Source organism: Neoarius graeffei, chromosome 5 (genome assembly GCF_027579695.1).
Source record: "Neoarius graeffei isolate fNeoGra1 chromosome 5, fNeoGra1.pri, whole genome shotgun sequence".
NCBI classification, from domain to species: Eukaryota; Metazoa; Chordata; class Actinopteri; order Siluriformes; family Ariidae; genus Neoarius; species Neoarius graeffei.
In genome coordinates this window covers 34580974-34605189 of record NC_083573.1, presented here as the reverse complement: position 1 = coordinate 34605189, position 24216 = coordinate 34580974, and the positions used below count along the sequence as shown (strand labels likewise).

General features: G+C 44.6%; 1 pseudogene; it reads right to left on the bottom strand.

Moving 5' to 3' along the window:
- Nucleotides 1–11022: 11022 nt before the first annotated feature.
- Nucleotides 11023–23630, bottom strand: LOC132886243 (uncharacterized; annotated as a pseudogene).
- Between the last annotated feature and the right edge of the window lie 586 nt (nucleotides 23631–24216).

Here is a 24216-nt window from a genome sequence, read left to right as displayed (position 1 = left end):
TCTCTTTTCTTTTAATTCTCGCTGTTGCTAACCACCTATCCATTTTGATGCACCTTTTTGGCGCCTAAACTAGCTTAACTTTGTATCCTCACCATGACAACTACCACTGTTTACACTGACTTTGCCGCGGATTGTAAAGAGTCAACAGCCAATAAGGGGTTGCAACGTTCATCCTTTTACTTTGAAAACCACAAATATAATTCAGGAGATGGTAGCGCTTTTTTATTATTTTTGGACACTCAGGCACACACAAATATTATATTAAGATTTTTAGAAAATGATTTGATGGCCGGCGGCACGGTGGTGTAGTGGTTAGCGCTGTCGCCTCACAGCAAGAAGGTCCTGGGTTCGAGCCCCGGGGCCGGCGAGGGCCTTTCTGTGTGGAGTTTGCATGTTCTCCCCGTGTCCGCGTGGGTTTCCTCCGGGTGCTCCGGTTTCCCCCACAGTCCAAAGACATGCAGGTTAGGTTAACTGGTGACTCTAAATTGACCGTAGGTGTGAATGTGAGTGTGAATGGTTGTCTGTGTCTATGTGTCAGCCCTGTGATGACCTGGCGACTTGCCCAGGGTGTACCCCGCCTTTCGCCCGTAGTCAGCTGGGATAGGCTCCAGCTTGCCTGCGACCCTGTAGAAGGATAAAGCGGCTAGAGATAATGAGATGAGATGAGATTTGACGGCTGGGCGGCACGGTGGTGTAGTGGTTAGCGCTGTCGCCTCACAGCAAGAAGGTCCGGGTTCGAGCCCCATGGCCGGCGAGGGCCTTTCTGTGCGGAGTTTGCATGTTCTCCCCGTGTCCGCGTGGGTTTCCTCCGGGTGCTCCGGTTTCCCCCACAGTCCAAAGACATGCAGGTTAGGTTAACTGGTGACTCTAAATTGACCGTAGGTGTGAATGTGACTGTGAATGGTTGTTTGTGTCTATGTGTCAGCCCTGTGATGACCTGGCGACTTGTCCAGGGTGTACCCTGCCTTTCGCCCATAGTCAGCTGGGATAGGCTCCAGCTTGCCTGCGACCCTGTAGAACAGGATAAAGTGGCTAGAGATAATGAGATGAGATGAGATGAGATTTGACGGCCCCCTTGCAATGCCTCCGCGGCCCACCAGAGGGCCATGGCCCATAGGTTGAAAATCACTGATCTAGATGCATATACTACAGGTTGCCATTTGTCTCCATTCATTTGGAGCAGCACAGCTCCCAAGCCATCTTTTGAGGCATCAGTGGAGATTTTTGTTGGTTTTGATGGGTCAAAGAATGTGAGGACTGGCTCAGTAGTTATAGTTCCTTTAAATTGTTTCCACTCTCTCATGTTGAGCAGTCCACTCAAACACTGTGTTGTGCTGTAGCAACTCCCTGAGGCATGCTGTCTTGGAGGTAAGATTAGGAATTAATTTTCCCAGGAAGTTGATCATTCCCATGGCTCGCAAGACACCTTTTTTGTCAGTGGGGGTGGGCATGTCCAATATAGGCTGCACTTTTAACTGATCAGGTTCCACCCCTTCACTTGTGATCTTATCTCCCAAGAAGGTACGCCAAAGAGGCACTTGTGACGCTGTGACGCCAAAGAGGCACTTGTCTCTATTCAGTTTTAGTCCATTCTTTTTGACTCTCTGTAAGAGTTTCTCCAACCTTTCATCGTGTTGTTGGCTTGTATTTCCCCAGACAACCAGGTCATCTATATAGACTCTGGTGCCTTCCAGACCTTCTATTATGGACTCCATCGCTCTGTGGAAGATCTCTGATGCTGATTTAATGCCAAATAGGAGCCTCAAGAAACAGTAACGCCCAAATGGTGTGTTAAAGGTAGTGTACTTACTGCTTTCTGGGTCCAGCCTCAGCTGACAAAACCTGTGTGAAGCATCTAGTTTGCTAAAAAACTTAGCACCAGCCATTTCACTCATTATCTCTTCTCGTTTTGAGACATGGTAATGGTCTCTTTTAATATTTTCATTTAGATCTTTGGGATCAAGGCAGACTCTTAGAGCACCTGTGTTCTTTTTCTTGACACATGTGATGGAGTTCACCCAATCTGTGGGCTCTTCCACTCATTCAATGACACCCATTTGAGTCATTCTTTCAAGCTCTATTTTCAAGCCAGCCCTGAGTGGTGCAGACACTCTCCTTGGGGCATGCACTACAGGCACGCCATCATCCTTGAGCTGAATTTTGTAAGTGTAAGGTAATGTCCCATGTCCTTTGAAGGCCGAAGGGAATTTATTGACAATGTCTGAACTTCCCTCACACTGCTGGTGTTCCAGTCTTTTGCCTTGTTTGACCACTTTCATCCTGTCAGTGTTTATCTGATAGATCCTCTTTATTAGTCCTAGGTCCCCAGATGCTTTGTCTCCTAAGAGTGACTCGTGTCCATCAGGCACAATGATGAACAACATGTTATGCCATTTGCCTTTCGCAGTCACTTTAAGTCTGTATCCACCTTTTGTTTGTATTGGCTGATTATTATAGGCCTTCAGAGGTGTGACTTTTTCTGTGAATCTTTTAGGCTTCTCAGTCAGTGTGTTGAAATCCTTCTCACTGATCAAGTTAGCTTTGGCCCCTGTGTCAATTTTAAATGTTACAATTGTCCCATTGACTAACAGTGGAGCAGTCCATTTGTCATCTGTGACTGAACTTACAGTTTGACCTGTATCATTTATTCTTGAGGACTGTGTGGTGACAGTTTCATCATGTGACACCATCTTAATGAAAAATATGTCACTCAAGTCATCACTGTCATCTGTGTCTTCCTGCATTGTGTATACACCCTGTCCTTTCTTCTTAGAGAGACACATTCTTGCATAATGGTTTTGCCCTTTGCATTTTGCACATTTTTCCATAGGCAGGACATTGTCTTGGTCTGTGTTTCTCACCACACCTCTTGCAAGTGAACATTTCTTTATCATTGGTTTTAATCCTGTTATCATTGTTTTTAAATTTGCTCTGTGGCTTTCCTTTCGTTGTCACGGCGTTCACTGCCTCATCTTCTTGGCACGCTGCTCCATGAGCAGGCTCCCTGAAAGTCAGTACATGGTGTTGTGCTAGCTCACTGGCTTAACATATTTTTATAGCACTGTCTAACGTGAGTTCTGTTTCTCTGAATAGTTTCTCCCGGAGCTTCTTCTCATTAGTTCCAAGCACTATTTGATCTCTTATTATGGAGTCTCTGAGAACTCCAAAATTACAGGACTGAGCTTTAATCTTTAGGTCGGTGAGAAAAGTGTCAAATGACTCACCCTGGTGCTGTAAGCATGAGTGAAAGACGTACCTCTCGTATGTTTAATTTTTCTTTGATGGACAGTGCTTGTCAAATTTCTTCAAGACCTCATCAAACTTGTCGTTGTCCTCGGGTTGAGCAAACACAAAAGTGTTGAAGACCTCTATTGCTTCTGTGCCAGCGACGGTAAGCAGCATGGCTATTTTTCTTTCATCTGCCCGTCGATCCACTCCGACAGCCGCAATATAAAGCAGGAACTGCTGTTTGAAAGCCCTCCAACTTGCATCTACATTTCCAGTCAGCTTCAGCGGACTTGGCGGTTTCATTGCATCCATCTTGTTGTGTTGCTTCCTATTCTTAACCTGACTCCTGGTGCCATGTAATGTTCTTATTCATCTATGAATAAAACATTAAGAATTTGCTCCTTTGTTAGCACTTATCATTACACCCATAACGATATCATTTAACTTGTTTGCTTTTCACATGCTTGTTGTCCTGCTGTTCTCCTCTGAGCTGTGCGTGTGTGTGTCCAAATCCCATCGATTATGTTGCTGTTCATCCAGTCTGCCCTGCACAGGCCTGTTTCAAGCTATTTGGGGGCCCTAGGCAAAGGGGGATCTGGGGCCCATAATTATCCCCCCCTCGATGAAAGGCCTTATGACCGCCTATCCACTGAAGACTTAATAAATAAACATCACACATATTGTAGCCATTAGCCATGCTGATCGCAGCAGGGCTTCCTTGCAGAAAGTTCGGGTTTCTTAGCTGAATTACTGCATTAATATCCAACCAAGGTCACAAACGTAGCCTATTTATGTAAAAAAGTGCTTTCTTGTGAGCCATTCCCTGTCCTACTCCATTCATGCTCACGACACACTAGCTACTTCTGATGAAAGCCATGCAGCTCGCTGAAACTAACTCTGACTATGACATTTTGATAAACACAATAAGTTAATCTGGGAGAAGTTGACAGTCTTTCACCTATTTGTGTGGCACATATTAGAATTTTTAGCCAGTCCTTGCAAGTTTGTAAGCCTGTTGTGCATGACAACGTTTACATCACTGTTATAAACACTGTCTACAAGATAACTACCATTAACGTAAGCTAGCTACCAAATTTGCTTGTCAACCCGCTTGGTTGACCCGCTTGTCAACCCTCTTGTTTTTTTCTGTCTTCCTCTTCCCTTTTCTTCTTTCTCTTCTGGCTCCCTGAGGGGTAATTTCGCTTCATATTTGATTTTTTTTTTTTTTTTGCCGTGGAGCTCTGCAACCACTTGACTGGACGGAGATGGGCATTGAGGGGTTGACAACAGACTGTCATTGCACTTTTTGGCCAAAGCATGTAGGGAGGCGCTGTTGTGCATTAGGGGGCCCCCCTTGGAACTAGGGTATTTCAACAAGTGTCATTAGGCGCTGCGCTGCCGCGCTCAAAAAGTTGTCATTGCTATTGAATACATAACCAGTCGTTCGGCAGCGGGGGCCCTTCGAGGGCTGGGGCCCTAGGCAATTGCCAAGTCTGCCTACCTTGTTGCAACGGGTCTGGCCCTGCACCAGCCCAAATCATCTGATTTCTGTTTCTGGAGACCCCCATCTACCTGCCCCATCTACCTCTCATCAATCCATATCTTACATACCTGTGTTTCAATTTTTCTCAATGGTTTACATTTTATTATCTTTGAGTCTGTACTTCCTTCTCACCCTTGCTGACATGTTTTGTTAGATTTTTGTAAAATGTCTGATTTTGAGCTTTTGTCTGGTTTTAGCAAAACTTAATTTGGTTCTTGATTATTTATTGAATAATTGGCTTAGTAAAGTCCTGTTTAATGATTGCACTACTGTGTTATTGTGCATGTTATTCTACCTATTGTGTTCTGTTCCTCTTTCTTTGCTACTGTAAAAATCAAGCTGTGGACTTTCAACAAGAAACAAATTCTGTTTCAGTATTGTATTTTGACAATTTTAGGGAAGTGAAAATCCGAGGAGTAGTAGCAGTTTTTTTTTTAATTATTATTTGAAATAAGATTTTTCAGATGAACTTAAATTTGAGTGGGTGGAATAATCCAAAAAGGGATGTGTCTATGGCTTGAGCCAAGGAATCAGAATTTTAGTTTAGAAATGAGTAGAACTATGTGTGTGAGTTTAGTCTACCAGAGGGTGCAAAGGTGGACATGTCATTCAAGTTTCATGAAAATAGCTCAGTGTAACCGTGCCACATTTTAACACTGCCTATGGATGCCCACACGATATACATACATACATACATACATACATACATACATACATACATACAGTACCAGGGGCGATTTCTCAGAGACAACAAGGGAAGCCGAGCTTCCCCTAAAATTCTCTCCCCAAACTGCAGCATCTACGACGTTGAATTCTCATTAAAACAATAACTTGCATAACATAATATATGCCCAAGATTGTATTTATGTTCATAACTATTCTGTAACTTATTTGAGTGATGTCTGACGAACTTGCAGTTCGCTATGAGAATCACCTTTGCTGCCAGGCTGTAACCTTTCTTATTTCAATGGGCTCTATGGACTGGCAGCAGTGTTGCCAGATTGGGCGGTTTTAAGTGCATTTTGGCGGGTTTTGAACATATTTTGGGATGGAAAACGTAAGCAGTATCTGGCAACACTGACTGGCAGCCGGGTATCCATTGCAGTCTACGAGACGGCTCTGAACAGCCAATTTTGGCTAGTTGTTATTGGTTAAAATCAACAAAATCGTCACTTCCAGGGAAGCCGGGCTTCTCTGGGACTAAACGAGACAGTGGGAGGGACAAGAAGCCGGGCTGATAAAGGATTATTGGAGGTAGTGTTTGAAAGACATGAGGAGGGCGGTACTTCAGTGAGGAACACGGAAGTATGATCAGTCAGTCCCTAGTGGATGTCGAGAAAGTGTAGTCGTGTGCCAAAGTGCTGTCCGAATTTCTTTTCATATAAACGGTTCTTCTCATTGATGTCTCTGTACATTACTCTGTAAATAAATGTAAATATTACTCGTTGTGCTCCGTTAACTTTCATCCATTCTATCAGTTTGATCATTCATGAATTCACTCATTTATTTCATTTGTAGTTCAATCTGGTTGTAGGCTAGCTTGAGCCTTATTGGGATCTGCAGTGCTAGCTGCTAACAGAAATTGGTAAAGTCTCTGGAAAGCACAACCAGCTATGACAGGGTCACAGACCATTTTCTGGAAAAGGAGCGGAGGGCAGAATTTGTGTATAAATAGTGTTCATGTTCATGAATCTGAAGTGTGTATATTGTTCAGTAATGTTAAGAGAATGGTGGGCTCTGTGTTATAGGTTATGCCTGGGTATAATATTCAAGGTTCTGTGTGTTGCATAGCCTACCTGGTTATGAATTTCCAGACTGTGTTGCAGAAGATGTTCAAGGATGTGTTGCACAGCTGGGTGTTGTGTTAAAGACTCTGTGTTGCATATCAGGGTATGATGTTCAAGGCTCTTCGTTGAATAGCCAGTGATTTTTGGATGTTTGATATTTTTGATTAAGGATATGAGGCACTAGCCTGGCAAGCCAGACTATAACATGAAATGTACAAGCAAAAATACTTTCTGCCACTAGGTAGGGTTGTCTAGTTCACTATGCTAATGGGGCACACCTTTCTATGCTTTGATATCCGGCCTACAGGTTTTATGATGAATGTGTAAAATGGGCTTCCCCTGTTTTAAAAACCAGCAGCTGCCACTGTACAGTACCAGTTAAAAGTTTGGACACCCCTAATCATTCATATGTTTTTCTGTATTTTGACTATTTTTTATATTATAGAACAATACTGAAGACATCAAAATAACATGTGGAACATATCTGGAATTATGTGGTAAACAAAAAGTGTTAAAAAAATATGTTTCATATTTTAGGTTTTTCAAAGTAGCCAGCATTTACCTTGATGATGCTTTGCACACTATTGGCATTATCTTAACCAACTTCATGAGGAAGTGACCTGGAATGCTTTTCAATTAACAGGGGTGCCTTGGCAGAAGTTAATTAGTGCAATTGCTTGCCTTCTTAATGTGTTTGAGATCAAATAGTCAATAAATAATACAAAATACAGTAAAAAGCCCTAATCCACAACTGCAGTAATCCATATTATGTCAAAAGCTGTTTTGGGTCTTGACTGTTTGTTGAATTTGATGATTAGCTTAGTAAAGTCTGTTTCTTCTGTTCTTGTTTCTTTACTTTTGTAAAAATGTACCCAATATAAGAATAAAAGGATAGCAAGCATATATTGTTTTCAGTCTCTTAATCATATTTGAATTATTCACACAACAACACACAGAATTGCCTCATGATCAAACATACGGTATATACGGTCACATCGTTATGATGATGTTCGTCCTTTGGGGTCGAAGATGACCATGACTTCAATTTGGTGTGTGGTGGTTGTGGGTCCAGAGGTGACTGAGAAGGCCAATCCAGGCTTTGAAGGTACGCCCACATATTGGGCACGCGTAGGTGCCGTAGTGGGGTTGGCGATAGTTTGAGTCTTCTGCACAGCTCGTTTCTTCTGGGCCTCAGTGATGCATTTCATCTATTGTGGGAACATAAACACTAATCAATGTTGCATTTTTCTTGCTTCCAAGTGGGAGTTGAAGTGTCATCACACGATCGTTGATGACCTCCGGGAATTTGTAAGTTGCTGGGCGAGGTGGGACTTTACAGCAAATCCGTCGCCTGCTTCTCGCCGTTCAGTGCTGCTACAACCACTCCAGGAGAAGGTATAACCACCACCAAATTCCATGAGCTGGCCCTTGTCTGCTAGATTTGTTTTGCTGAGGGCAGCTATGTCCACATTGAAGCGAGCTAGTTCAATAATAACTACTGTAGGTCTTCTCTCCAGCCTGTGTGCTTTGATGTTATCCAGTAGAGTGTGCATGTTCCACGTGCCAATGTTGAGTACTCTCACTATCATATTTATTTTTTTATTTGTTGTATTTTGACCACTGATTGGGATCCCCACTAGCCACGGTGTGCTGACCAGGGTGAAGTGAAGCAGGCTATGTTTGGGGCACCTTTTCTACCCCCTTCTTCCATGGAGGTGAGCAGAGCAAATCCTAAACAGGGCTGCTCAGACACCCATGGGGCTCCAAACTTCGCTGCTGCTTCGTCCAGCAGAGAGCGACTCTATGCCCTGATTGGTGTTTTGCCCCGGGGCCTTGTGTGCAGTTGTTCCGCCATTGCCTGGGAAGCATGGTTTGAAGTTGCTGATGTACTTTTTTTATTATCAGCTCTGTCAAGTCGTCTTTGTAGCTCTGTTTTGGTGTGATATATACTCTCACCTCTGAAGCACACATGCTTTAAGACTGTTTTACCTTGTACTCTATAAATCCAAAACTGCAATGTGGACGGATTGTACGAATAACCACTGAAATAATGTTAGTCCACTGCAGGCCCTTGAAGTGATCCTTTTTTTTCTCCCAAGTTCTGTCTAGGCAGTGCAAGGAATGGACAAAAAAAAAGTGGTGCTAGAAGACTCTGTTTAAAGAATTCCTCTTCCTTGTTGTGAGCAACATCATGTTCCTCTTGTATGAAGTCCTGTTGTGGGGCCTCCATCTCGGTTGCATCTTCCTCTTTCTGCACCTGTTTCACCTCCTTTTGAATCTTCTTGATTTGGATCATTGTGTACAAATTCCCACTCTTTTACATGTCTCTCCTTTCCATCTTCCTCTTTTGTAATATCCTCATTCTGAGCAGTTATGATGTGTTGTACTCTCTTTTCCTCTTCCCCTTCCTGTGCATATTCTGTTTTTACAATTCAAGCCTGAATTTTGGAAAACCTCAACTCAAATTTCACAGATTTACAATGCGCAAAAAGAAAAAAAATACCAAAAAACGCGAGGGCCAGCTTGATAGCAAGAAGTTCTCTGTTGTCAATGTCATAATTCTGTTCTGCTGGTGACATATGAGAAGGTGGCTATGGGGTGCAGCTTAGGTTTTTCCCCAAAGCGCTGGGACAATACCCCTCCTACTCCAGTCTCTGAAGCATCCACTTCTATTGTGAAGGGTTTGGTGGGATTGGGGTGTCGGAGGATAGGTGCTGAGGTGAACATCCTTGAGATGTTTGAAAGCTTCCTCTGCAGCTTGGTTCCACTGTAGGCATCTGGATCCTTTTTTTTCAGTTGGGAGGTTAAAGGAGCTGCGATGGCACTAAACCCTCTGATGAATCTAAGATAGAAGTTTGTGAACTCCAGGAAATGTTGCAACTCCTTTACTGGGAGGGTGTAGGCCAGGAAGTGACTGCTGTGACTTTGTTGGTATCCATACTTACTCCTTCAGCACTGATGATGAACCCAAGAAAAGAAATTCAAGTTACATGAAATTCACACTTCTCTGTTTTTACATAGAGTTTGTTGTCAAGGAGCCTAGTGAGCACTGAGGTGACATGTTGGTGGTGAGTGACTTCATCAGGGGAATAGATGAGGATGTCATCAATGTATGCAATAACATACCGTCCTAACATATCACAGAGAACATTGTAAATTAAACACTGGAATACACTGGGCATGCAAGAAAGAAGAAACCTTTGTCACATGCACACTTCAAGCACAGTGAGATTCATCCTCTGCATTTAACCCATCTGAAGCAGTGAACACATGCACACATGCCCAGAGCAGTGGGCAGCCACACTACAGTGCCTGGGGAGCAGTCAGGGGTTAAGTACCTTGCTCAAGGGTACTTTAGCCCAAGGCCAAAGCCCATATGAAATCACCAAATATTCGAAGTACCCAGAGGTGGTGCTGAAGGAGTGCTTCCACTTGTCACCCTCGCGAATTCAGACCAGGTTACAGGCACTCCTCAGGTCCAGGTTAGTGAAGATACAGGCTTCTCTAAGCTATTCTAGGGCTGATGGCACAAGTGGAAGTGGATAGACGTATGTAACGGTGATTTGATTTAACCCTTGGTAAATTGATGCATGGATACATAAAGGAAGCTGACGGATGCTGGAGAAGTGGATGGATGGATGTAACCTTGTTTCAATGCCTCTTGGACATATTCTTCCATGGCTCCTTGTTCCATGGTGGATAGTGAGTCAATGCAATTGCGTGAAGGGGTTATGCCCAGGAGGAGGTCTATGGCATAGTCGTATGGGCGGTGAGGAGGTAGGCCACTGGACTTACCTTTGCTGAATACTTATTTGAGCTTATGATTACAGGCAGGAATGTGCTCAATGGCCCTGGGCAAGGCATTGGTGAAAACATGGAGACCACTGCAGGATTTCTCAATTTTGCCATGAGATAAGTAGGTCATGTTTTTGTAGCCAGGGGAAACCCAGAACGATGGTTTGACGAGCAGTATAGGTGACAAACAGGGAGATGTGTTCAACATGAAGGACCCCAATTTGAATTTTTATAGGTGCAGTGCGAGCCATGACAAGCCCTTCTCCTATGGGTCTGCCATCAATGGCTTTTAGGCTTACTGGGTGTGGGAGTCCTTCTGTGGGCACGTTGAGGCTCTGGGCAACCTCATGATTGGTGAAATTGCCCTCTGCTCTGGATTCTATGAGGGCAGAAGGAACATGGGTCAAGTCTGATAGTTTCAGTAAAACATGAAGTTTGAGAGGTTGTGGAACATGCTGTGACTCACCGGGCTGTCGGAGCTGAATTCTGGTCAAGGCTGGCCAGATTTTCTCAGATTAGGTGGTTGAACTGGACATTGTGCTAGGAAATGACCCTGTCCTCCACAATAGAAACATGATCCCTCTTCCTGCCTCCTTTCTTTCTCAGAACGAGGCATGTGAGTGTTGAGGACCTCCATTGGTGTGGGGTTTTGTGGAGGTTGTGGAGAACTTAGTGTGTGCTGCAAGGAAGGTTGGTTGAGCAGCAGATGGTTTGGTCCAAAGACAGTTGTTCATCACAACACGCTAATTCGGTGAGGATTTCAGGGTTCAGACCCTGGCGGAATGTGGCTTTGAGTGCTGGTTCATTCCATCCACTACTTGCCGCTAGCGTGTGGAATACCAGCGTGTTCTCAGTCACTCTCCTCTCTCCTTGCTGGATTGTGAGTAACTTTTCTCCTACTTCTACTCCCTCGGGCTGATGATCAAAAAATCTCTTAAATAACTCAATTAAATGACCATATGAGGTTGTATGCTCACCGCTGCACTCCCATACAGCACTAGCCCACCTCATCGCTTTGCCTGTGAGAAGGTTAACGAATTGTGCGATTTTCTGCTCTTCAGTGGTGCCTGTTAGGGTAGTGAAGTACAGCGAACATTGGAGGTGGAAGTCTTTACAGTCTGATACCTCTCCGGAGAATTTGGCTGGTCAAGGGACCATCAGGTTGGCACTGGTTGAGGACACATGATGTGTCAAGAGGGCCTGCAAGACAACAGCAGTTAATTGTGACATTCATGTATTTAGTTCAGTAAACATCTGCTGGTGTTCTCCCAACAGTCGTCCCTGTGCATTCAGAGCAGTTTGCTTCACCTCCTCTGCTGCTTCCATAGTGGTGAAGTATCCTGTCAGACTGCAGACACTTACTGATGTAGGTGCAGGGGAGACCGGGTGCATCGCAAACCGGCAGCCAAATCCAAATCGACAGAATCAGTGTCAGGCAAGGGTCAATTGATGTGCGAATGGAATATCAAAGATTAAACAAAGGTTGAGGTTGGAAACAAACAGAAACAAGGTTAGATACACAGGAATACTGTCATTGCCAACAACAGCTGGGTACAATCAGGTAGTGAATGCTGAGTGATATGGTACTTTGCAAAGTCTGTCTGAGTTGTGCTTAAATAGATGGGTTGATTAGTGGGAAACTAGGAACAGGTGTGTTTTCAAGTACTCTGGGGAGGAGGGGTGCTGTGGCACTTGGGAATTGTATTCCATCATGGCCATGTTTGGAGGCCACTCTGAACTGAGATTTTCCTTGCTATTACTGACTGTTATCGAGTTATATTTTATGACTTCTACATCATCGAGTCAGTACAAAAACATTTTAGAGTTCCAAATATTCGTTGTCCAGCACAAAATTAAATGTCACAGAAATTTTTTTTTGTATCTGAGCAACATGTTACATAAGAGACCACTTTTCAGATTAAAAAAGAAAACATAATGAAGGCTGCTGGGTTTTGCTGCAAAATTAAGAAGCAAGTATGACAGTCAAAGTGTCCAGAAGAACTGTGTCTGTTTCTGCAAGATGCTCAGTAAAACCAAGCCCATTTCCTTATAAAACTGTACTAACTGTACCTGTATTTTTTTTTAAAGCAAAGGGTCATCTTATACCAAACATTGACTTTGTTCATTTATTATGGCTTACTGTTGTTTATAGCTTTTTTTAATGTTGAAACATTTCATTTCATTATTTTTCTACAGCAAGACAGAATTGTCTTTAAAACATAAAGATAAGAACAATGTAATTATAGTAAGCCCCTGATAGGGGGCAATAAAGGGATCACTGGAGGAGTAGTACCTTTCCTGGATGGCCTATAATACCTTGGCGTCCCAGACTGGTTTCCCCATATCCAGCGTTATGTGATGCACAATATATGGCCAGTGTGTTATTAGCAAGTGGCCTTTCCATCTAGCCTCTCACATAACTAAGACCGTTTGCAGTAGCACTCCGTGTCGAGCCTAATTTTGCAGAATGTGGTGGATCTAGGGGAGACAACCCCGAAAAAAAAATCCCACCAAGCTGGTGGTATTTTGTGAATCGATATGAGTATTTAGAGAATTTAGAACACAACAATGACATAAAGGGGGCCTGGACTACAGGAAAGGAACCCTTGTCTAGCAGAGATGGTATTTATTGTCAGGCACATCTAGGTTGTCAACCTGCAACTGGCAAGCAGCATTATAGTGAAGTTGCCTCTTCCTGCTATCTTGTGTATCATTTCAAAAAAGGCAAAGAACCCAGCTTGGCCTGCATTTCCGAGAATAGACCAAATTTTGCTGTTGGAGCAATAAATACTTTAACTTGTAAGGATGAAATGAAACTCTTCCAGATTGTCTGGCAATGCAAGATGTTGATACAGGACCTTACTTTCATCCAAGAAACCCATATGACCGGTACTCAGACTGTACATTTTCAAGATAACATAATCGCAAAATGGTCATTTATTAACTTGGGTTTCCAAAGGAAAGCAGCTGCTGGAGTTGGCATTGTACTATCTCTTAACACCAAACTCCTTGAGAGTGAAGTAACCCTGGAAGGAAGGATTCTGGTTGTGAGATTGATGGTGAAGGGTACAAAAATAACAGCGATCTGTGCGTATGCTCCTACAGATGCTAGTGCTGACTCTAGTAAAGACCATTTTTACCATTTCCTAGATGGCACCATCAAGATCATGAGGAAGAAACATCCCAGTTTTAAGATAGTTATTGGTGGCAATATGAATGCCACTATTGGTAATGACTCTGTAGGGTCTTGGAAGTGCCTTGGCCCCAACAATGATGACTTTACCACAAATGGAAATGGTAGATGTCTCCTGACACTATGTGAAACCAACAATCTGTTCATCATGAACTCAATGTTTCCAGCAAAAGCCATACATACTGCTACATGGTACTTGAGGACTAGCTTTAAGAAGAGGATTGATTATATCCTGACTGAAGAGTACGTTAAAAAGAGATCAAGCCAGTGCCATGTCTATCGCCAGGCCAGTATCCCGTTTGAGTCTAACCACTGAATGGTGGTACTAGTCTCCAGATTACCAACCAAGGCTGAATGAAAAGAACTTCGTCATCGATGCACACCAACAGTTAAGAAAAAATGCCTAAACTGGAGGTTACTAGTCCAGGATAAATGAGTTGCAGATGAACTCAGTCGTGTATCTGAACAAACTCTGGTGAGTACCATGGAAATGGTGAACACCTCAGATGTAGACGAGATTGAAAGGAACATTGTTGATTCCCTTGGCAAGGCAGCTGATGAATCAGTGCCTCAAAAGTCCACTGCTAAATTAGAGTGGGTAAACAATAAATTTCTCTCGCTTATTAATGAACGAAGTACCTGCAAAGATCCTCTCAGACTCAAAGAATTTAAATGTGACATTAAAAAACTGTTCAGAAAACGGAAAAATAATTTCTATATGAGGAAAGCAAACACAATTTCACAAGTGAAGCAAAAGATGCTGAAGAGAAGTTCAAAATACTGAAAGATTGCAGTGCTACCAAGAAAATGCAACAACTCTTTATACCACCCAAGAAAACTCAAAAATTATTTTAGCAAGCATTTCAACTGCCCTTTTACTGATCCACCCTATGAAGTCAACAACCCCCAAGACCACCCACATATATTACCAACAGATGAATGCCACTCAGTAGGTGTTGATGAAGGTCCTCCTTCAATGAAGGAAATCAATAAGACTGTGAAGAGCCTAAAAAATGGTAAATGTTTGGGGTCTGATGGATTGGTTGCTGGGCAAATCAAGTCTAACTCCTCAGTGAAGCTGGTTCCCTGTTGTACACCCTGATGGCTCTTATTTGGTCAACTTTCACTGTACCCAAGTCGTGGCTTCACTCTTTAATCACATGTCTGTACAAGAGTAAAGGAGATAAGATGGACCCAAGCAACTATCGTGGACTCTCTATCACTGCCACGTGCTACACAATTTTTGTTGCGATAATAGTTGAGCAGTTGAAACCAATCTATGAAATACTCCATCTGGCAACTCAGTTTGGCTTTAGAGCAAACAAGTCCACCAATGATGCAATTTTTGTTGTGAAGAATGTCATTGACAATCACGAGGGTGAACTTTTCTGCTGTTTTATCAATTTAAAAGCAGCTTATGTTTGGATTGACCAAGATGCTCTTTTTAAAATCTTAGATATACATCCTGGAGCAAAAACGCTTGTCAAGTTGCTGAAATGTATTTACAGCGGGATGACTGCAGCAATCAAGCACTCAACATCAGCCTTTGAAACAATTTCTGGCTGCAGACAGGGAGGCCTTGAATCCCCATGTATCTTCAACATCTTCCTTGACTTTGTTCTGAGGTGTATCCTTGACTGAATCAATCAAGAACTTCCTGACCCTGGTGTCCTCAAAGCATGAGATTCCATTTACTTGTACCATTAGAAGTCAACGAAAGCAACACCCTTGCAGTGGAGAGACTCGCCTCATCCAAGTCAGCTATGCAGATGACATTGTCATCTTCTGTAAAAGTATGTCTGAACTGGAAAACATGCGGAGGATATTTGATGAGGAGTTCACTAGGTTTGGGTTAACAATATCAGCAGCCAAAACAAAGACAAATGTGTTTTAATATTCCCTCAGAGAAAAAAGCAATGAGCTCTCGTATTAAAATGAAAGGTGCTTCTATTGAGAATGTTACTACCGGTAGCATCACTTATCTTGTTCATACCATATCAAATGAGGAACGCCATTCAGCATTTACCATCCAGCACATCGCTTCAGCTCATAAAAAGTGGAATGAGTTAAAAACTGTACTCACAGACTGTTGGAGAAACCTGTTCACAAGCATAAAATTTCTAACTGCTTGTGTGTGCAGTCGTCTCACCTACAGTACCCAAGCCTGTAATCTTAATGCCTCGCACCTGGAAAAATTGGAATCCATGAGGATGAATTTTCTCAGAAAACTTGTCCGCAATGGTTTCGAGTGTGTCAGTCCCACCATCAAGATGAAGAGGCAGCTGTAAAACCCCATTTATCAAAGAAGACGACATGGACTGGTGCTACAAATAGACCAACAATGACATACTCTCTCTCTCACCCACTCCTTAACTTGTCATCCTTAAGAATATAACAATATAACAATATTTTTGTCTCATTCGTTTAACTGGGTTCTCTTGATCTACTTTTAGGACTTGTGTGAAAATCTGATGATGTTTCATATCATCTTTATGCAGAAATATAGAAAATTCTAAAGGGTTCACAAACTTTCAAGCACCACTGTAGATCAAGTTTCTCCTGCCTTTCCTGTCTCTGTCTACATTCTCCCGGGGAGATTCCCAGAGCATCCGGGAGACTAGGGATGTCTGAATCGTTTAATTTTGTTATTTAGTCTGGTCTTAGTACCCCACAGCAACCTCATAACTTTGTCCGACCAAAGCAAAATTGGATTGGGAGTCGAGCGCGCTAGCCAATGGAAAAGTCCAGGCTGCCAGTTCTCACTATCACGAGGGAGGTTTGCTAACATTCCATGCGCAAAGATAGGTTAGCGAACATTATCTAACTCAATTTTCTGATGTTTACCTAAAAGCTAAAAGCACAGAAAACAGCTACAACTTAGTAAATGAAGATAAAATATGACAGAACTACAGACAAAAAGATCTGAACTTCAGAGGTGCGAATTTTTTTGACTAACATCCTGTCTGTCAGTGTTAGCTAACGTTACTTATGTCATCTGCTGCACTAGTATATTTTGCCTGAGAAAGTTTCTCAACTAAAGACAAAATAAACAAAAGAACCACGACTTGGCTCTGTCTACTTTGCTAAGGCATCGTGTTTAGCAGATAGTTACAACTTCGTATGACATAAGTCCTCATAAAATATAAAGTATGATGAACTGATAGAGAACAGTGGTGCCAATTTCTCGAGCTGAAGTCCATTGATGTTAACATTAAACGTATGATGATGCTGTGTGATATCACGCATTCTCGCAGTGCATGTGCAGTCAATGATAATTCCAATGAAAATGTTTTTTTTTTAAATTGATGGGTGTAATTCACTTTAGCTTATTTTTTTGTTGTCTAAATCATTATTGACGAACTCTCATATTGATGGTATTTTTAGAATAGATGAAAATTAATAAAAGTATTCTATTATTATAAACACTGAAGCAGAGGGAGCTCAGCTCCTGCTCGCTGTACTGCCAAGGCGAGGAGGTGGAGGCGGCCCGGTGGTGTACCGGTAGTGGTTAGCGCTGTCGCCTCACAGCAAGAAGGTCTGGGTTCGAGTCCTGGCGAGGGCCTTTCTGTGCAGAGTTTGCATGTTCTCCCCATATCTGCATGGGTTTCCTCCAGGTGCTCCAGTTTCCCCCACAGTCCAAAGACATGCAGGTTAGGTTAACTGGTGACTCTAAATTGACTGTAGGTGTGAGTATGAATGGTTGTCTGTGTCTATGTGTCAGCCCTGTGATGACCTGGTGACTTGTCCAGGGTGTACCCTGCCTTTCACCCATAGTCAGCTGGGATAGGCTCCAGCTTGCCTGCGACCCTGTAGAACAGGATAAAGTGGCTAGAGATAATGAGATGAGAAAATGTATGTCTTATTCCCATGAAACTAACAACCACACTCTTATTAATATGCAAAGAAAGACTCAACAAAAATCAAAAGCAAGCACAAAAAATAATGTTGTTTTTGGGCAAATATGAACTCATCTTTTTTCCCCTTTGGCTTTGTCAATTTTAGCTGTATCTCTTGTCGATGAATTACATAAGAAAGTTGGTGAAGAAATTTCAAATGACAAAGAATGTTTTTTCCTGGTGTCCTCCTACCTGTGCTTACTGTTAGTGTGTGTAAGAGTGTGTGAGAGAGTTTCATCTTTCTGCTCCTGCTATTCCTGAACAAGTCTGAAACATTGTTACATTTGAAGCACCCAAACCCTGTGTGCTTCGACCTTCCGCACACCTGTGTCTTGATGATGACCCCCAAAATAATAATAATAATAAGAGGAAGAAAAGAGTTTCATCTCTTTGATCCCGCCATTTACTCCTGCACAGTTTTCAACATTGGCATATTTGAAGCACCCAAACCCTGTGTACTCCCAGCTTCCACACACCCGTGTCTTGCAGGAACCGTTCTATAGCTTCTCACATCTTATCCCAGCTATAAATTGAGGGTGTGACACAGCATTTAATGTGTTTTCAACAGACTTAATCGATTGCACTCTGTTTTATTGTTTTCTGTACTCACAGAAAACAACAAAACAAAACTTATTCTATTTGTGTGTCATATAACTTGTGGCTTCTTGGCAATAGCTTGAAAAGTATGGAACTTGGAGATGAGACAACTAAACAAGGGATAACATAATGAGGAACTAAATAAAAATTTTAAGGAGCAAAGTTAAATCATGGAGAAATATGGTATATTATATGGACACAAGCGTTTTACTGGGAAATATGCCACTCATATTTTTCATACGAGCTTCATCTGGGACAAAGAATACCAAAACTGTGACATATTTAAATAATACTGACTGGCGTTGAGTGGTATATCAGATATATTCCATTCAGCTAGCATAATATTGAATGAGTAGAAGATGAGTTGCCAGGTCACTGGTTATCCCTCCTTGGACCACTTTTGGTAGGTACTAACCACTGCATACTGGGAACACCCCACAAGATGTGCCATTTTGGAGATGCTGAGACCCAGTCATCTAGCCATCACAATTTGGCCCTTGTCAAAGTTGCTCAGATCCTTACGCTTGCCCGTTTTTCCTGCTTCCAACACATTAATTTGAGAATTGACTGTTCTCTTGCTGCCTAATATATCTCACCCCTTGATAGGTGCCAGTGTAACAACATAATCAATGTAATTCACTTTAACTGACAGTGCTTTTAATTTAATGGCTGATCAGTGTATGTTTCCACTTTTAAAACAACACCATGCAACACTTTGTTGCATTTTAAGTATGTTTGTAATGTGAAAGATCTTAGTGAAGATTGTTGTTTAAAAAAATGTTTTTTTTAAACAACAAACATACAAACTGTATGTTTGTAATGTGAAAGATTTTAGTGAAGATTGTTGTTTAAAAAAATGTTTTTTTTAAACAACAAACATACAAACTGTATGTTTGTAATGTGAAAGATTTTAGTGAAGATTGTTGTTTAAAAAAAACAAATGTTTACAAAATGAAAAGTACAAAATAAAATCTATTTGGTGCCTTTGTATTTTCAAATTTAAAATGTTGAAAATTGAATGAAGGTCAAGGGTTTTTTTATTTGTCATTTCAACCACATACATTTGGTACAGTACATGAAATATGATATAGTGAAATAGTATGAAAAGGGAATAAATAAATGTAAACCTTGTGTGTCTGGGAGAGACACTGGAAACATTGTAAAGTAATAGTGCATTATTTTCCACTGTGCAAAGATTGCAGTGTGAGTGGTGTGTTCAACAGTCCATGAGAATCAGTCCAGTCCCTCAGAGTTGAGGAGTCATGATGAATCATATCTTACATATTATTCTCTCAACACAAAATTCTCTGCACACAACATATTTCACACACAAACCGTATGGTAAGCACAACTCAACAACAACAGAGTATAATGTGTGTTGTGTCAATGCAAAAATTTGGTTGGGACAGGATCAGCCTGCCTCAGTAAGGCTGAGCAATATCTCCCTCATTTCATGTGATGAGTTATAATGGATGCACGAGTCCTGGCAGACAGCAGATTCATGAAGTTTGGCAGCCTTGTAGGCAGCTGCATCTGCAGCATCTAAAAAGGGCATGCTTTTAGCAAGCTTTCAACTGATACAGTGATTACCTGCAGTTTTAGCCCAGCACAGAGAACAGATGAGATGGAGCTGTGTCTACACAGATCTAGTAACCTATTACAGCAATGAATTTATAACATGTTATAAACATAAAAGATATCGTAAGTTACGAAGGTAACTATGGATCTGTGAGACCAAGGGATGACCTTCACTACAGTCTAAAAAAGGAATGATCACCTTCGTTCTGCCCATTACCAAGACCATATGTCAACAAAGTCATGTCCATGACCTCCGGAAGCAGAATGACTCACATTATAAATAGCAGAGATTGCTCCCGGTTCAGACTCCTACCTTGAGCACTTCAGGATGGTCAGAGCGACAAGGATAGTGATGGTCATCCCTTGGTCTCACAGATCCATAGTTACCTTCGTAACTTATGATCTGTTTCGACCTCGCTCTGACCGTCACTACGGTCTAAAAAATGGATGACACATACCAAAAGAGTCGCGAGGAACCCAGAATTAATCATTAGAACCTCGCTCGGTCACAGACACGAGGGCGGCGTTGCTGACCGGAGCTGGGCGAGTTACGTCCACCCTGTAAAATCTGGCAAAAGTGCATGGCGTAGCCCATGAAGCCACTGCCCAGATATCGCCTGCTGCCACACCCCTAAGGGCAGCCCAAGACGTAGCTACACTTCTGGTAGAGTGAGCCCTCGTACCTGAAGGGACTGGTATCCCCTGAGCCCTGTAAGCATGGGAAATAACCTCCACCAGCCAATGAGACAGCCTCTGTTTGGAAAGCGGCAGCCCGCACTTCGCCGCCCCATAACAGACAAAAAGTTGAGAGTGCGTTCTCCTCAAGGACTGTGTAAGGACCAGATAAGCCCTCAAGGCCCTGACTGGGCACAAAGTGAGCAACTTGTCCTGCTCTGTCTGTGAGGCAGAGGAAGGCTGGAATTGGGACATCTCCAGAACCTGGTTGATGGACTGCTGATTAAGAACCTTTGGCAGAAAAGCTGGATTTGGCCAAAACGACACACCAGTGCCTCCTGCCTGCCAACTTAGACAGTCATCGCTAATGGAGAGAGCACACAGCTCTCCGACCCGCTTTGCTGAACAGAGTGCCAAGAGAAAAGCAGTCTTAAGGGACAAAGATCGCAAATCTGCATCTGAATAGGCTCATATGGACCTTCAGTGAGTGATAAGACTGTGGGCAGATCCCAGCTCGGCGCCCGCAAGGTGCAACCTGGATGCAACTGGCGGACTCCCTTCAAGAACTGGCCAATCAAAGGATGCCTACCCAGGGGTCTGTTGTCTGCACCCTGGTGAAAGGCTGAAATGGCTGAAGCATAGACCTTTATTGTACTGACTGCCTTGCCTTGATCCAAATGGGACTGCAAGAAGCGTAAAACATGTGGCACAGGGCAAACTGCTGGCTCAAGACCCATGCCAGCACACCAATCTGAAAAGAGCCTCCATCTGAGTGCACAGCAAACTCTAGTAGATGGAGCCCTGGCGTTATCGAGTGTCTCTTGAACAGACTCATCTAGCCACTCAGTGATGGACTCTGCAGGGGCCAAACCCATAGACGTAGGTCACCTGGGTTCGGATACCAGATCCGCCCATCCGCCTGTGATAGAAGATCCGCTCTGCACGGTAACTGCCATGGCTGACCCTGCAGCAGCCGGAGCAGGTCTGGGAACCAAGGCCTCAACGGCCACCGTGCAGCAACCAGCAGGACTGAGTGTTGGCCCTCTCCAATCCTCCGGAGGACCTGAGCTATGAGAGGGAGTGGAGGAAAAACATACAACAAGCTTGTTGGCCATTCTTGTGACAGAGCATTCAGGCCCAGACTGCCCCCCTGCCCCATGAGGGAGTACCATTCCAGGCAGTGTGTTGTCTCTGCTGATGCAAAGAGATCCACTTGTGCAACACCGTACCGCATCCAGATCTGGCTGATGACGTCCGTGTTCAGTCTCCATTCTCCCGGGAGTGGCCCTGTCCTGGAGAGAATGTCGGCTGCTCTGTTCTCCACACTTGGGATGTGCACTGCCCTCAGTGAAGAGAGTCGTGGCCATGCCCATGTCAGCAACTCCTCCGCCACCTGGAGGCGCTGCCGGGACCTCGTGCCCCCTTGGTGATTCACATGATACATCACCAAGGTGCTGTCTGTTCTGACAAAAACATGTTGGTATTGCAACACCGGCAGGAATCTTCGAAGAGCGAGATGGATGGCCTTCAATTCAAGGACATTTATGTGCTCCAACATCCACAGGGGTTGCCACATGCCCCTCACCGACCGTCCTTCCCAGACAGCTCCCCAGCCTGTCAGGGACGTGTCCGTCGAGATGATCTGTCTCCTGTGGGGAAGGCCCCCCAGTGGGACACCTTGGAGCAGGAACTCCCGGTCCCTCCAAGGACGTAGAGCTTGGATGCAAGCCCGAGACACATGCAACCTCACCTGCCTGTCGTCTTTCGGATGGAGATGGAAAGCATTGAACCAGAACTGCAGGGGGCGTGCCTTCAGCAGGCCAAGAGGAATTACTGCTGCTACCATGGCCATCAAACCCAGCAGCTTCTGGACTCTGTGAGCCGTAACAAGACTGCCCAAGCGGAAATACTTCAGCATTTCGATCAAGCTGTCCACTCTCCGTGGAGTGAGAGATGCCGTCATGCTGACTGAGTCGAGGAAGATGCCAAGGAATTCCACCTGTTGGCGGGGTTGCAGGTTGCTCTTCTTGTGGTTGACAGTGAAGCCCAAGGATTGGATGTGGGCCAGAACTGTGTCTGTGTTGCGCACTACCTGCTCTCAGGACGGGGCACAGATGAGCCAATCGTCCAGGCAGGGTAGGATTTTCAGACCTCGAGCCTGGAGGGGGGACAGCACGGCTGACACCACGTGAGTAAAAACCCTTGGGGCCAGAGAAAAGCCAAAAGGAAGGACCTGGAACTGGAACACCCTGCCCTGGAAGGCAAAGCGCAGGAAGGACCTGTGTTCTGGGCAGAATGGGACATGGAAATACGTGTCCTTTAGGTCCAGAGATGTGAACCACTCCCCCTGCCGGATGGACTGCATCACCACTCTTGTGTGGACCATCTTGAAAGGCAGCACCTTGAGATATCGGTTCAAGGGCCTGAGGTCGAGAACAGGCCGATGACCGCTGTCTTTTTTGGGAACAATAAAACACTTGGAGTAGAACCCAGTGAGCTGCGCGCTGGGCAGTACTTCTGAGATGGCCCCTTTTAGAAGTAACTCTTGAACCTCCTTGATGAGTATGGACATCAAAGCCGGGTCTTTTACAGATGTTACCCTGACCCCTGAAAACGTAGGGGGTTGCCGTCGAAATTGCAATCGGTAGCCTCGAGCCACCGTAGCCACGACCCAAGGGTCTGGCGCAATCCCCTCCCAGGAGGTCCGTGACAGCTGGGAAGGACAATCGATGGGTGACCCAAGACTCCTATGCAGGACTGCCGCTGTGGCCTGCACCCCTGCCTGTGCCCCGCTGCAGTCCTCTTCCTCCCCTGGGTCAGGGATTTGGGGTCATATTTCGGTCAGGTGCATGAAATCGCCAGTCCCGTGGGGCCACCGGGTCGTTGCCCACCAGCAGAGGCTGGGTGGGCTGCCACAGCCTATACCTACCCATAGGCACCCGGCTGGCAGTTGAAGCTGACTTATGGCACACACGCTGGACAGTTTCCCTAGATGCTGCAGTGCACTCAGTGCAATCAAGCACCTCCTGGGATCCTGGGTGAAAGACGTGCCCAGGCGCCACGGGGAGGCTCAGCAGCTCCTGCTTGATGGCTTCCAGCAGGGAGGTTTGTGCCAGCCAAACCTGTCTGTGGCACAGCACCGCAGAGGCCATAGCGTCCCCCATGTCTTGTGTCAGCTGGGAGTGGGAAGAAAGAGCTATGTCCACCAGGGCCCTGGCGTCCTGATCATCTGGGCTCAGTGTCTTCCGTAGAGCCACCAGGGTGATGGCTAGAGCATTACCCATTTGGGCCACTCGTGCCGATGCATTAAAAGAGTGAATGGCCAGGCGGTCTGTCATGGCGCACTCCTTACGAGGGCAACATGGATTGGGGGGATACGTGGGCAAGGCCCAGGGATGTCAATGCAGCCATTGATGGCTCAACTGGTGGCATGTCCCCCAGTCCAGTCTCAACCGGGTAACCAGCTGTTGCCAGCTGGCAGCAGCCTGCATGAAACCGGGGGTGTTGTGATGACTTACCCCATGTTGACTTGAGCATTGCTGTGTAATCATCCGCCACAGGTATAGGAGGTGGTGGGGTAGCATGAGAGACGCCCTCCCAAACTACTCCCAAAGGAGCCGGGGCAGGTGCGGGCACCTGAAGGCCCAGGACCTTGGCAGCGCTCAGCACCCATGACACCAGGGAGCTGACAGGGGCCTCTTCTGTCCCCGTGGAGCTGTCAGCCAGCTCTGCAGAGCCAGAATGCAGGTCTCCCCCGAGGCCGTCCCTACCTGTTGTGTTGTCTGTCACTGTGTGGGGAGCGTAGAGGGATAGCACATCCACATCACCCCGCCCATCCTCCTCACCATAGCTTTCAGGCCTGGATGAGAGGGTACCCCCCTGGCCCGGGGGCAGGGAAGTAGATGATGAGCCCTGGTGACCTTC